Genomic DNA, 16218 nt, shown 5'->3' with positions numbered 1-16218 from the left:
TTTGGACAAAAGGCAGTTTTTATCAGTCTAGAACCTCAGAACTCAGATCTTTCCAAGTCAAAAGAAAAACCCAAACTCTAGGATGCACTTTTCAGATACAGAATTTTTTCTACCTCCAAGGGTCCCTGCTTATGTGCAGCAATAGGATATGGCCCTGAGAATTCCCACTTTAATGGAAAGCCAGACATTCCTATTTCCCAGAAGGAAATATTGAGCAGCATGCATCTCTCACCTTGCAATGCTGGTGTATTTTAAAGGGAATTTATGCAGTTCTCACAAGGTTAGCAAGGAATACCTTCATAGCCAGCACTGAATCTGAATTAATACTTATACACACACTCACAATCTACTCCTTTAAGCTAATATCTCTCATATTTTTTTTATGAGTACTTCAAAGTATTCTTTGCAAGCAGCATTCCTTAGCAGTAGCCCAAGAACATTTGTAATGAAATTACTCCTACTGGCTCCAGAGCAAAACCAAATGCATTTGTGCAAAACTGCATTTGCAGGTGTTCCAAGGGGAATTAAAAAGCAGTTCATAATGCAAGAAGTACATTAATCTTAACATGCAGCTGAAGCATTAATTTGCTTTCAAAATATAAATGTCACACCTCTGGGCATGGCACTTTTTAGTGTAAGAAAAAAGAGTAACAATCTACAGACAAAGGGCTACAGAAACTTAGATACAACTGGTACTTTAGAGCAAAATTACCTGCAAGATAGAAACAATCATTGACTCCTGCTTGGTGGCTCAGTCTCAGAAGAGGAGTGATGGATGGGGATATTTTATAATATTAACAAACACCAGCTGAGCTTCCCTTGTGCTTAATGGACAGAGTAAACACAGCAGTGTCAGCAATCGAAGAAAGCTAACTGGGCAAACCAAGCACTTTTAATGGAAAAAAGAAAAAAGGCCAGCTCTTAGATTCCTGGAAAAGTTAATACTCTTCTCTGTGGAAGTGTTATTGCATGCTCACACTTTGCTGTCCCAGCAGCCCATTTCAAACTCACAACCCATCTCAAAGAAAATAAACAGAAAATCCACTTATTCCTCGTGCCCTGGGGCAGTATAGGGGCCATGCAGGGAGAAGCTGGCTGCAGTACCCTTCTCACTCTTGGTCCAGTCAGCTGTGCCAACAAAATGCACTCCCTGAAATCATGGAGGATGCAGCAGTGGAGAGGAACGGGTAAAATTATTGCATTCAGAGTCCATTTCAGATCAAAGCAGCTTTGGCTTGATTGTTATATCATCGTGTGGCTGTGCCATGTACTGATTCAACAGGAGAATTTATCAAGCCTTCAATCCCTCAATTTCAACCATCACATTAAATTTTCCATCCATCTCCTAGGTGGATTTTTTACTTTTAAAGGTGTGAGATGTTTCTGGTTTGATATGTGGCACTTCACATTCCTTGCTGCAAGCCTCCCTGATTTCTCCAAGGGAGGGTTTCCCCAATCCCATACTGCAAATGAACAGAGAGAAGCAGGGAGAGGCTTGCAAAGACAGGCCTTCCCTCTTATCTCCCTTATTATGGGCAAACATGACTTATGTCCAAAGGAAAAATTAACAAAATATGACTGGACAGTTAAAAGTTTACAAATCATGTTTCAGAGAGACGTGGTGAACTGCTCTTTTCAAGTAGCACACACTAACCTGGGTTAGATTATACACTATTCACTATGGAGATGGAAAGCTACTCAGCCTCTGGATTTGCCTATCTAAATAGAAATACCTTGTGATGGAAGGGAAACAGCAAATAATCACCATATAGAGAAATACTTCTGGCAAAGACCAAGCAAAAATTAAACTCTGAACTTTTCTCTGACATGCTCAGAATTTAATTACCTCCTCTACATAACTGAGTTTCATGGTCCCAACTGAAAACCAGACACTTGTCTGTTTTTTAAATCAGAATTTTCCCTCACTTCTGCAAGACTGGATTGTACTTTAAAGACTGCAACACACTATTGGAGATCAGGTCACATGGAACCACTGGCATTTAAAACTCAATTAAAGGCTAAAACTATCATATAAACAGTGATGAAGCATAAGATAGTTTCAGGAAATAGGGATGAAGCCCTTTCCATAGCTGAGGTTAAAATAACACAAGCAATTAAGAACTGGAAAGGATATTCTGCAAAGGCTTCTGAAATCTGATGTATTATTCTGATGCATATTAAAAAGGAGACCCTGAACCACCGACTGGAACCAAGGTTCAACTTTGAGACATCAGAGCAACAGCTCCAATTACTTGTGCTTGCCACAGGTAATTACTGGCAGCCCTGCCATATCCCAAAGGGTTAATTAATTACCATAGTTTAAGAGCCTATTACTTATGCTAGATGTCTTTGATCTTGCAGGATTTACTTCAAAACAGACATGCCTGGGTTGCTCATCAGCAACACAAACACTTGATTCTACTCACTGTGATGAGAGCTGAGCACTGCATACACAATCTGAACCTGAACTGCTCAGATGAAAGGGATCTGGGCGTGTGAGGAACACGATGTACAGCCTGTGATGTTTCTGCTGCTAAAAGCTCCAATTGAAATATCTGCTTCTGAAGCGCTGCACAGGAAAAAAAAACAATGCTGAAAATTTACCAGTAACTTTCACAACACCGTGTAATCTTTGATAAAGTACCTGACAGCTTACAAAGTGCACTGCTGGCAGATATTAGGGGATATGATAGATATCAATTCCCTCCTTTCTTAGAGCTCAGTGACATCTGAATTTTACCTGCATCCTCCTTCTCTGCAACACAGTGGCAAAGGACAATCAGTAACTGTGTGAGCCCTTGCAGAGCCCTTGGAACAGTGGCCCTGGGTAAGCCTGACCCTAAATCTGCCCCAGAACAACAGGAAGGTCAGAAATCCTGCAGGCTGAACAGGAATACCAGATTAGTGAGAAGAGGTGATGATCAGAAAGAGAGATGAAGAGAAAGTATCTGTTAATATTTCCACTAACATGTGACCTGAGCACCAAAACAAGAAGCGTTTAGTGAGATGAAGCTGCAGATGTGATCAGCAGAGGGCAGGGAGAGCACTGCACAAAGCAGGCAGGATGATCACAAGGACTGGAACAGAATTATTTTCACACATCACAACAAAAGGTCATGATGTCACCACAAGCTTCAGCAAAACAGCAGGAGCTCATCAAATGGAACAAACTCAGGTTAAGGAGCCACAAAATAGCATTTGACAGCTCTTCCAGTAGGGTTCAATGCTATGACAGTTGACAAAATTTCATTTGTCTATCTCATGATTATCTCCGAGATAGGAAAAGAAATTGCCACAATTCACAATACACTGGTGAACCTCACCTGCAGCAGGGCCTGAAGTTCCAGCCACCCATGTTCACAAAAGAAACCAGAAATATGCAAAGAAAGAGAATAGAAAGGAGATTTAATCTCTCATTTACCCTGAGAACAGGAAGGTGAAAGGGGCAGCTTGTATCTGATGTGATCATATGGGCACTAAACTAAATATCACTGGACAAGCAAACAGAAAAATAGGAAATAAATGTTTAATTAATTGATTGAGTTATTTCTAACCCTAGAACAAACCATCAGGATTACACCATCACTTAACTTCAACTTCCTAGAACAATGATATTCTGTTTTAACTTTTGATATAATTGAAGCAGTAGGGGCAAAATATTTCTAACATGAAAATAAGTTCAATGGCAAAGGTGATTGTGTTGATGGGGCACCCAGAGAGCAAAGCACAGTGATGAGCAACCCAGCAAGTTCTGTGAATTTTATAAGATATAGCACATTATTATAAAAAAAAAAAAAAAAAAAAAAAAAAAAAATCCCCCAAACCAGTAAACCTCAGGACCCCTCTGAGGAGGCTTTTTTCTCCCCCCATAACATCTGGTTTATTCTTTAGGTTCTTAGACATCCCACTAACAGCAACACAGAGTCTTTCCAGCAAAGAAGAAAAGGTTATCCATGGCATTGCGCTCACCACTGCACTGCTGAAGCTTTGCTCATTCTCTTGAGGCTCTTATTAAAAACTAAAGAATTCTAAGGGATCTTCTCTTTGACATTCTAAGGTGCATCAGCACCCTGTCACATGGCCTGACAGCACCTTGCATGAGCTATTACCTCAAAGTTATTTTCAATTTTCTCCCACTCGAGTTCAATCCCATTAATTCGTAGTCATGAATTTATTTTGAAGCCAAATGTGTATTGCATTCCACTTGTAGACATGCAATTTCTTCATCTGCTTTCTCTGAGGCCCCTTAAACAGTAGATCTAAATCAGTTCTGAATTTTACCTGCTGCTCAGAAGTGACCTCAATTTTTGATTTTGTGGCATCAGCAAATTCAATTAGTTTATTTCCCACATCTAGGTCATTGATGTTGGCTGGAAACAGAAAAGGTCAGAGCACTGAGCTCTGTGGAACTCTCACTGCCAGCCAAATCTGACTTCTCCATTTACTCTTGTGAAACTGGGGGTTGCCCATTTTTATCAACTATCTCCAAAGTCCGAGGTTTGCCTTGAAAAGCAACTTGACAACTAAAGCTGTCTCTTTTTTGACCTGCTAAATATATGTCCCCATCATCACTGGCACATTAGAGATTTTCTTCTGTTTGCTTTTGACACCATTTTTCCTCTTCCCGCACCCCCAATCAACTGAGTTTTTGCAGGTACAAAATTTAAGGGCAGTCTCATGATTTCCACTTCTATTTAGTGCATTACCTTCCATTTAAAATCATGGCTAAAGGAGCACTAAGCTGTAAATTTATTTGGGTTTCATTCCTAATACAACCTTTGCTAAAACATTGTTCCTAAATAATCTTTAAATTGGTCAATTCAGAGACAAGTCCTTTTATTACTGAAACTCCAAAGTAAAATAGAGGCATTACACAAACTACAGGGAAGATGGTGAGAGGCCCCAACAGGTCCAGCTGAAGATGGATCTGAAAAAAAATCTTAGGCACTAAAATGCTCCTTTTATGAAAAAATTAGGAGTTTGTGGAGAAAACCCAAATAAACTTGGCTACAAGATGTTCATTGACTACTACCAATTGATGAGTTAGAGACTTCAACACTCCTAGCTCACTCTCCATTATTTAAAAAAAAAAAAAGGCATTGTAAATTGGGGCTTTTTCTACCATCTGTTTATCAACGTAGGAAGAAAAAAAATACATATTAATAGATCCTTTGCAAAACAACGACCATTTGGGCTTGGAGAGTTTCCACTAACCTGACCTTGCAGACAAAGTACCTGTAATAGTGTTTCCCAGAGCTAAATTTACCTAACTTTTAAGCCTAAAAGCTGAAGATAACCTTGGATATCCTATTTCTGGTTTATCTACTTTTAGTTAAAAAATAGAGGCATAGAAAACTATACACAATGCTATGTATTGATGCAGTCATGGAAAAGCCTCATCCAGGGCATCTTTGTTACCATTAAAAAGTGAAACAAAGGAAAACAGACTGCCAAAGACGAAAAAAGAAATCAATAAAACCCAGCTAACACTCAGCTGTAATGAATCTCATTTTCATCACTTTCTGCATGTCTCTAGAAGACCATGTCAGCTGAAGAAGAACAGAAGGGGGAAATAAATCTGAAACTCACCAGGTTTGAGGACAAAGAGATTGATTTTGATTTAAACACCCTGCAGAATGCATGACTTTCTAAAATTGGGATTGCCACAAGCCAGGCGCTTATTTCCCACCTAAAACAAAGTAAATATGGGTATAAGTGCTTTGGACAAGTCTTTTAAGTTTTCTAACTCCTGCATTCACCACGATCACCTGGGTTCTATCTCAAGTTGGCTGTTCCAAGGACATTTTTCTGAAAAACATTAAGTAGATAGGGCTGCAATTTTGGAAGAATCTAGAAATTCTTCTAATTCCTTCAGCGTGTAGTACACTAAGCGTGCAGATTTGTGAACCTCAGGGAGGAATTTTGCTGAGTTCAGCTAAACAAAGCAGCAAAACAGGACACATGCATGCTCAGACCCTGGTCACTGCTCAGAGAATTTAATTTGTTCCTAGCACTGGAGCCAAAGCTGTTCACTCCCCAGTGAAAACAGCTCCTTCCTAGCAATGCGTGTTGTTGGTGCTGTTGTTAAAGCTGCGGTCTTCAGATTATTCCCCCTGTTTCCACAGGGCTTTCCATATGCTTTCCTTTGCAGCTAGCTCATTTGGCAGCATGCTGCTTGTTGGCAGCCTGCAATAATGTGTGGGGAAAGTGAAGGACTGGGACAAATCACAGAAATACTTCCAAGCAGAATGCATGGAGGAGGAAAGAGTAACTGAGCAAAGAGATGAGGATGTGAGGAAATAGGGAACTGTGGAAAGTGCACGCCCTGTTAACCATGACTGAAACCCCCCTTACTAAGAAGCTCCACTGCCAAAAGCAAGCACCAGTTTGGCTCAGGAATTAAAACAGGCCCTGCAGGCTTGGGCAGTGCTCCTCCTCCTGCATTAGACAATGCAAGACCCTTTTTAAATGTAGGTGGCACCATGACACAGTCAGGGACACCAGAGGGAATGTGCATCCCTGGCAAGGAGCACAGACAAGCCAAGTGCATCCTGTGCAATCAAAAGAGGAATCTCGGGCATCTTATATTTACATTTTTTCATCTAGTTATCCATTATCAATCACCTACATTCTTAAAGCTTCTTTTGCAATGTTTTCAGCTCCTCGATTAATTTACAAATGAAAAGAAAATGCAGCATTGTGTGCTTTGATGCCAACCCACATGCCAGTAGAGAAGGTCAATTGAATCCAGTCTTTCTCTTCCAATAAATGAGATGTTTCTGTATATTATGGGTAGCTGAAAGAGCACATTCTTTCTTATCACTAGATAAGGCAATCAAGGAATTTGGTCCAGTTTAAGTTACCTTAACAGAGTCTCCTTTTGCAGTTTTAATCTCCGAACACTTTTGGAACAGGACATCTTATAAATATCTTTCCATGCAAATCTAAACCCTTTTCAATTTCCAATAGCAAAGTTCACTGCATCCCAGAAGGACTTTTGTGTATCAAGAAATTGTTTGTCTCTACAAGCCCCTGCAGCAGGCGCTGGCATTTGAAAGTCATGATGTAAGGATTTGGCTTCATTGCCATGCAGTACCACTGGCCAGTGATTTAATTAACACAGGCGTCAAGATCTTTTTATTCTATTTTCTCAAAAAAAAAAAAAAAAAAATAAAAATCAAACCAAAACCAAACAGATCAAAAACAGAAACAGGATAAAAACAAAAAAAAACCCAAAATAAAAACCCCACAAAAACCCAAAAAAACCAAACCCACACAAACAAAAACCAAAATAACAAACAAACAAACAAAACCACCAAAACCAAAATAACCCAAAAAACCCAAAGAAGTTTCAGAAGGATTTTAAAGGAACACTTCAAGATATAGAAAGAAATATAAATACTTCCAGGAAATGACTTGTCACATAGTTAAACTGTTACTGAAGAAACAATTTTACACTAGTAAAACTTTTCTCTTACCATTTCTTAGACTGAATTATGGATTATTAATATAGAAAATAATTCCTTTAATGTATCATTCCTGTCATTACTGCATACCCAACATACAGATTTATGTACCATCACACCAGCATGGACAGTTTGCCCAGGGACATTTCAGAAGAGCTTGCCTGAAATCTCCTAACTTCACAGTAGTGGCCTGTGCTTCCCTTTTGCCCCTCCTACCACCAGGGATGATTCTTTGTGCATTCAGAACAGATCTCTTCTAATCCACTCTCAGAAGGGAAATCAATCCCCTTTTGATTTGAAACTAAAAATTGCTGCTTACCCATGGTTGTTGGAATAAAAAAACCCAGCCAACCAACAAAAAAAACCACCCAAACAAACCTCCACAAAAACAGTTTTCAAATTTTTAAGTGTCTCAGTACCCCCATCTCATCCAGCTAAATTCTGCACAAGAATGAGAAAGAGCTCCATGAAAGGGGGTTGGTCTCAAAAGCCCAAGTCACTGGGAATTTTCTGAGTGACACGAATGGAAGAGAGAGATCAAGCCCAGGGAGCAGAGCAGGGCAGCCAGTTGGCCACGAGGTATTGATTGCAAGCCCCGTGTCCTTTTTGAAACACTGTGTTCAACCCTCAGGCTAAACAGGCTGGCACAGATGAGCTACACTAAATAGAACACCTCCAACTCAGGTGTTCACTGAAAGCCCACAAAACTCAGTATTTTTCTTTCTCCTCATGTACAGACCATGTAGGTATTGTAGGAATCTCAGCTTCAGCATGAAAATGTTTTCAGCCCTCAAGGCTTGAAAATCAGAGGACATGGCAGCAACAAATCTCAGGCTGACCACCGGCATTGTGATTCTCAAATCTCTAAGAAAAGCACCACTAAAAATTCAGCAAATCTTTGATTTCATCTACTAAAGACAGGAAAACATAGAAGTAGAACTATGTATTACTCTTAGTGGGTAACATTTATGGCAGTCCCTCAGCTCACATTAAAAAAAACCCAGAAAAGTTATTTTGATCAATAGGAAGTTGCACTACTCTTTACTTGAGAATATATTTATTATGCTAATTTTATAACTCCTGGGAATGCCTAGACATTACTCCAAATTTTAGGCTAATTCTGACTTACTGAAGAACTGACTTGAGTACAAGTATCCATATGAAAACAGCTGGTGAAAGAAAACCACTCCTCCTGCAGCCCTGCAAAGACTTTGTGATATAAAGTCAAGCCTAAAACAAAATTACCGCCATTAACTGAATGGTGCCATAATTTCAGTTTACATCAGCAGTGCAAGACTGCAGCAAAAGCCTAGCTCTTTGGAAAGCCATAACCAATAGAAACAATGGCACACAAAATTTAGAGTAAAAGAGTCAAAAATAGCATGATAAAAACCTCACAGCAAACTCAACTTTTCAAAATTCCCCAGTGGGGGGGGGTTGGAGACATTTTTAGGAATAAATTTGTTCATTCTAAAATGCATTTTAAAGTTAAGAAAATAAGTCAGTGCAAGGCCAGGAGTTAGACTTTGATGATCCTTGTGTGTCCCTTCCAACTCAGGACATTCTATGACTTTAGGAAATTGAAATGAGAGAAAGATCTCTTCCCACGAGAGCTAAATGGGGAAAAAAGTGGGTTTGTTTGCAGACACCTACTGTTCCTATTCTGTGCAAGTCTTCCTATAATTAAAAGCTCAATAATCTAGTTTATATGTCAAAATTTAGCATCCTCTGACTGTTTTGGGGACGGTCTCTGTATAAAACTAAACAGAGCCAACAAAAAGTGCTGAGCAACTCTGAGTCCCATCACTCTGTAAAAATGCAGAGGTCAAAATGAAAGTGACTGCTCAAGGAAAAAACTGTTCAGCTCACGTGACTTAAATCACATTAGAATCCAAGTGGCTTATTGATTTATTAACAACACTGAATTAACTGAGAAGCAGAGAATTATACATTGAGACTCAATCCCGAGATGGCCCTTTCTGTTTGAGTGAGGGCCTGGTGCTGTTCAGACGTGAAGGACTCACAGGTATCACTGGCAAGAGAAGCACTCAGCCATTCTCACAGGTTCCCTTTTATCCCACCCTTGACACCCCATGCTCTTCCAGACTCATCTTCCACATCCCCTACCTTGACAAGACTGTAAATTCCCTCTGCTTAAAAAGCAGGGGTTATTCCATTAATTCTCAGCAGCAGAAGACTCAGAAATCCCTCTGGCTCTGACCTGCCACAACACAGGGCACATACCAAACACCTGTGGTTCAAAGGCAAGCTCCATAAGGCATGCTTAGCGTCCCAAAGAAATCCCAGCCTGGGTGGCAATACATCCTAAACAGCCTCTTCTCTGAATGACCCGGACTGAAAATGCTCTGCCAAGTGAATTTTTAAGGTTTTACAGGGACGCAGTTAGCTCGTTTCACTTGGGAAGGCTTTACAGACCAAAGATCTTAACCTCTGTCTGTAAACATAAGCCAAAGCAAGGGGCCAGGAGTCAAAACTCCAGCCAAGCTGTTTTCAAGTTCATACATGCAATGCAAAAGTACCGACCCTAAAGCTAACAGCTGATAAAATTTAATGTCATTGGTAGACTCCAAATAACATCAGTGATTATGCAAAACAAATCCCATCTCAAACAAAAAAAAAAAAATCAAGTGTTTGAAGCAGGGCTGTTACCTGACTGACTACTCCCTCTGCTAAGAGATGCAGGGAAGGGATGTTGGGCTTCAGTCCAAGCAGGCTGCATGTCCTTCCATCACACAGCTCTGTAGGGAGCAAACCAAACGGTGGCAGCAACAAACAAACAATGTCTTTCTCCAGCTCAGTTTCTACCCCTACAAAAATTACTGCTACAAGATGACAAACATGAGGTGAAGTATTGAAATTAGCAGCTACACTCTGTGTGTGTGTGTGTCTAAAATATAAAAAACTTACAACATTGGGAATAAAAGAAAAGAGGGCACTGAACAAAGCGCGCTCACCACACTCTGAAGAGAGAGCAAAAATAAACCCAAGGACTCAACAGTCCACTGAAAATCTGAAAATGAGATACCAGCGGGGTCAGTGGGATCTGTAAAACTCAGAATAAGGGCACAATCTGAAGTACAGTGAACACATTGCGCATGAAACATAAAAATCCCCCTTTTTAACATCAGTGTTAATTCTTAACACTCTTGGAAATATTATTAATGTTTTTATACAACCAAGACATGTAAATGCACATTTCCCACCTGCACATACCAGATCTACCACTGATTTTATAGGATATCAATTTATTTTCTTTTATTTAGAGAAACCTGGTACCTTTGTACTATTGAGTTACCCTCAGGCCCTCAACAAGGGAAGCCATCATTTACAGAGACACAAATCCACCAAACTAAGGGTGCAGAGCAGCTTCCATGTGCACATCTTAGAAAGCATCCACAGGTAGGAAAAGGTAAAAAATAAAATCTAGATTCCCAAAGTCATCAGATAAACTTCAAAAGAGAGACAGCAGCTGATTTAGTCCTGAGAAAATGGGAGGGAGGAAGGGAGGAAGGAAGGGAGGGAGGGAGGAAGGGAGGAGTGGTGTTTTGGATTTTTTTCTTATCTCTGATGTTATCAAATCACAGTTTACATGGTTTCTATAGCAGAAGACACACCAAAAGGGATGTATGAGGTTAGGCACACCACAGAAACACACGCCAAGGTTCACCAGACAGCTGAAGACACCTGCAGGGCACTGAAATAGTCTTATTCTCACATGGAAACAGAGTAGACACCAGGCTGAAATGGAATTTGAGAGCAAAAGTTAGCTTGAGAGCTATAACTGCAGTGCTGCAACTCCAGCTACTTCAAAACAAGCACAGATTCACAGCAGCTCTTGATCCAGTCCACCCCTCCTTTTTGTAACTTTTGGAAGGGGATAATTCAGCAAAATGAAAGTGATCTCTCTCATCCTTCCCTTACAAGGCTGATTCCATGAAATCATTTAATGATACACAACTATTATGTGAAGCACATAAGTTTAAAGATGTCAGCTTTTATTAATGAAGTGTTTTAAAACATGTTTTGCTGACATGGCCACAGCTGGAATTTATGACAGAGCTTTGCCACGCTGCTCTGTGATCATTCAATCTTCTGCTGGATTGCTCCAGAAGGGTTACAGGTAACCTATCCTTTGGGTGGGGCTAAAGCACAGGAATTGCACACAAAAAATATTTATAAAATATCATGTCAAAGGCAATTTTGCTTAAAAAATGTTTGTTTCTTGCAGAAATTTAAGCAGCAGACAGACAGGACACTGCTTTTTCTCCTGCTAAACAGCGATTTCTGTTCTGCCTCCAATACCCAAATCTGGTGTCTTTTTCTAGAACATCACCACTTCTAACTCAATAATATCAAGGCAAGTGGGCAGCAGGGCCAGATGTGCTTTTCAGGGTCTGTGTTTGAATTCTGAGTTGTGTTTCTCACAATCAGGTTGGCCCAAATCCTTCTTCACAGAAGCAAAGGACAGGACACAGACCCAGTCCTTTTCTTAAAGCATTGAATTGAAGGTGTTCAGAGATGCAGCCTGTAACCCTGCTGATATTAGTGCCTTCTTTGGTCCTGTTATTTAACATTTTTTTTTAATGTAGGAGCACTTAAAAACCTCAGCCTGAATGAGGTCACCATTAAACAAAGACAATAAAATATGCTGCTCCCTCCTGTTGAGGGCAACAACTGTTGTTAAACGCTCCAGAAAACATTGATATGAAGACATTTCTTCCAAACACTCTTTCTAGATAAATTCTGATTGAGAAGCAACAAAAAACTGTGTTAAAAGTGCTTTTAAAGGTTAAATATGTTTTGATTGACTGTACTAAATATGTGTATCAAATGAACTGCCTTTGGTATGTCTCTCTCTTCTGTATGTGTCTTTTTTTTATTATAGAGTTTAACCAAAAACCTATTCCATACCAGTAATCCAAATCAGAGTTTGTATCTAAATTCAAAGGTCCATCTTCTCAAGAATGAATACATTGGTCAGCCTGGAAGCCATGTGCCTGGGTACATTTGAGCAAGGGATTACTTTCATGGAAAATAGTACACAGCTGTCTGCAACATAAAGGTTTCTTCCTTCCTTTATTTTGAACATTGAATACATTTTTGTACAGAGCGTTTTTTTCTCTTTGAAGAGTTAAGAGTCATTAGCAACCTTTAATGGCACAAGATCCAGTAGATTTTCTAAGCAGTACTAAAAGCTGTTTATTGATTTATAACTAAAACTAAATTAAGTTATACCATTTTAATACTGAGTTACTAGCACTGTTCTCCTATAGCTTGACGAGCTAAGCAGAGGAAAGCTGGGTTTCAAAGAGAACATCCTTAACTTTTGAAGCCTTTCCCATTCTGAAAAAGTTTTATCTACAAACTGAATCCTAGTCTAAAGCCCCCACTATTCAGCCAGCAATCCTCCCCTCACCTCTGCTACAGAAACTGGAATGAGGATTACATGAGATTAACATATTTCTTGTCTGCTCTTGATTGATATAATTTTAACTGAGTCTTGTTTGCAATTAAAAAGAAAAAATAATAATCTTTGAGGAGGAAGGTCCTCAGAGGTGAAAGTATCAAACTGTTGTGCCATCTACTGTTGTACTCTGCCCTTCTGCAACATTTCGTGACTTGCACTCCACAGAGAGGCTGCATTAAGTTCAAAGCAGCAAGTTCCATTCCTCAAGTGTCAAAGGCACACTGAGAAGTGCAGGATGTGAAGGCAGAAACACTGTGGGAAAGGTCATAAGCGACACAGAACTTTTGCAGGGAGCACAGACCAAGGAAGATTTGACTCAGCCTTTCAAGCAGTCACATCCCACAAAAGTTTGATCTGATTCAACATCATCGTAATTGCTTGTTGCAGTTGTGAACTGTCCAAACATTGTCAGAAAAAGCAATTTAAACAATAAAGCTTTATCTCCTATTTGACATCCATCAATTAATTCCTGATCTCCTCCTTTTCATCAAGGCTGACTGCATAAATCTACTTCTATTTTCTGTTAGCAAAAAGTAATTTATAGGATAATTCAGATAGGTTATCTCTAGTCCAATCTCCCACTGAGACCATGGGCAGCCATAGGGTCAGATCAGGTTGCTCAGAGCTTTAAAAATTTCTATCTTGGAACATCCCAGTGCTGGAGACTGCACAACTGCTCTGGGCACCTGCTCTTTGTCCTCATGGGGAAAAATTTTCTCCTTATATCCTGTCTGAACCCCTTGTTTCAAGCTGAACCCATTGCCTCTCATCTCTGCACCATGTACCATTGTGAAGTCTGGTTCCATCTTCTCCACAGACTCCATACAGGTAGGAGAAGGCTGTCCCTAAATGTACCCCAAATTCATCTCTCCCCTATGCTTAACAAGCCAAGCAGGAGAATTTCTCCAGCCCTTTTGGTGTCTCCCTGCTGAACCCATTCCAGGAGCTGAGCTATACGGAGTTACACTGCTGCACAAAGCCGTGAATAAAGTATTTCAAGCCGAGAGACACACTTGAGTTTAGACAGATTGGAAGCACTTCAGAGATTTAACAGACAACAAAAAAGGAAGAATAAAATCAAATTACAAGGAAAATTCCAACCCCCTGCTCATCCTGTGCGAGTGGTTTAACATGTTTGATGACCAGATCTCAGAGGTGACACATGGCAATGTATTTCTCATTGTCAGTCCTGTAGCTGCTTCATGTGAGGGGAACAGAGAGCAGGAGGGAGGGAGGATGCAAGGGAAAGGAGAGGGCAGCACTATCAGTGACAGACACTGTGGCTGAGGGACAAATCTGCTGCTGATTCCTGACAGGACTACAGAGCAGTGTTATTGTACTCACTGACCTACCCCAGTGCACTCTGAATATTATGCTCCATATTTCTATTATCTAAAATAAGGCTCTCAACCCTTAACATTAGAAAGACCAGCCACTTCTCAGCAAATCCAGAAATAAATCTGAAAAGCTGTTCTGGTCTCAGAACCACACAGAGCAGGAAGCAGGGAATAACTCTTTTCCCCCCAGCAATTTTGTCAGAAGAATCCTGAAGCTGAGAAGATGATCCACCTGCCCTAAACGTGAACGGGGGAGAGAGGGAAGGGAGCTCCCCCTTTCAGGCCACAGGAGCCAAAACAAGCACACTATTTTTACTTAGGCCAGTCAAACATTAGTCTCACAGTAAAACCTTGGGCAATGCTGAATTTCTGGCAAGAAATAAAAGCCATTTTACCATAAGCCTCTTTGGGTGAAACTGGGTATAACTACAGTTGAAACTCATTCTAAATCCTTAAAATATTAGGTAGTTGGTTCAATACAAGTGTTTTGTTTAATCACAAAGCTCAGACTTTGGTACGAAGAGTGCTGGAAAAGGTAAAACAAAGGGGAAATAAGTATAAGGAATTTTTTCTTAGCGCTCATGAAGCAAATCTGAACTTTATTTTGTATTTAATAAATCTGAAATCATGCAGAGAAGAGAATTAGTATCCTTGTAATGCTTCACCTGACATAAAAAAAAACCCCAAACCAACAAACAAAGAAACTGAGAAAGAAAAGCACAAATAATTTCACCTAGAATAACACAAACATGCAGTATTTTGGTAAGTCTTGGATGTAATTTTTTATTGGCATTAAAAAAAAAAAAAAAAAGAGCAAGTCAAGGCACTAGAGATTCCTAGATAGAAGAAATGAAAGCAAAACCTTTTCTTTGTAAGCCTTGCACACCTCAGATTAACAAAGGAGTTAATTCAAGTCAGTGTGAGCCAGAGTTAGATTTGTCTCTGTCCTTTAAAATCCAAGTAACAAGTCACACTGACAGGCTGCATTTCTAGGAATTGCATTGAAGTTAAAAGCAACTTGCCTAAGGAAAATGGACAGAAAAGTAGAGTCAACCACGCCTTTTAACATCCACTTTCAACGAAAAAGAGAGATAGGGAGAAAAAAATTCCTTTGCCTTCACAGAACAGCATCTGAACAAAACACATGAAGCAGACAGTTGTCTGTCTGCCTGCCTGCTGTCATTGTGGGGATAGATTTGCTGCAGATGACACCTTCTCTGGCTGATAGGTGCAGAGAACTGGGGCTTCACTCACTGCCAGACACCCACAAAACACACACTGCTCTTGGAGGTGTTTTAAGGGCTGTTTTACACTCCATGCCCGTTAGCAAAGCCAGGGTGACAGAACACCTCATTTGAGGGTACTGTGCACCTGTGAGACACCATATTATGCTTCAAAATCCCACCAGAAAACAAGGAAACATGAGATTGTAGACATTTACCTCCTTGAGGTAGAAGATTCCCAGGTTTTAGGCCAGAAGCCAGGAATCACAGTCCCTCTGAGGATGGCAGCTGCTGGATTTATGACTACATCACATCACCACAATAGTAACCAACAGTTGTAAGGGAACAATACATTTGGCCTGGAAGAGTTATTTAACATACTTACCTCCCAAAGAGGAGTAAAATGGAAATCTTACAGATTCACTCAACCCCTCCCACTCAGTTATGGACTACATCTAAAAAGAAGCCCATGTTAAAAAAATTTTTAAAAGCAAAGCCCAACAAAAACCCACAGAGCAAATTTCTTCCTCCTTTACTACCACTTACACCTCCTCACAGTAAATATATCCTGGATGGCCAAGTAATTTTGTATACCACTATAAATTAGATGGCATTTACTACAGGGAGGGAGAAAGGCAGAGGAGAAGGGAGCACTCAGATATAGAAGAAGCCATCCATTTTAATAATAAAGGCAATTACTCCAA

The 16218-nt window shown here is 40.0% G+C and overlaps 1 long non-coding RNA gene across 1 annotated transcript in view; it reads right to left on the bottom strand.

Annotated features, from left to right (window-relative positions):
* The window catches only part of LOC125337030, a 72218-nt gene that overhangs the window by 40798 nt on the left and 15202 nt on the right, over positions 1-16218 (bottom strand). Inside the window, exon 2 of the long non-coding RNA XR_007207913.1 lies at positions 2427-2569. This is a non-coding gene — a long non-coding RNA (uncharacterized LOC125337030). The remainder of the gene's footprint in view (positions 1-2426; positions 2570-16218) is intronic.

The sequence above is a fragment of the Corvus hawaiiensis genome, chromosome 2, assembly GCF_020740725.1.
Source record: "Corvus hawaiiensis isolate bCorHaw1 chromosome 2, bCorHaw1.pri.cur, whole genome shotgun sequence".
Lineage (NCBI taxonomy): Eukaryota > Metazoa > Chordata > Aves > Passeriformes > Corvidae > Corvus > Corvus hawaiiensis.
This window is presented reverse-complemented; position numbering and strand designations above follow the sequence as displayed.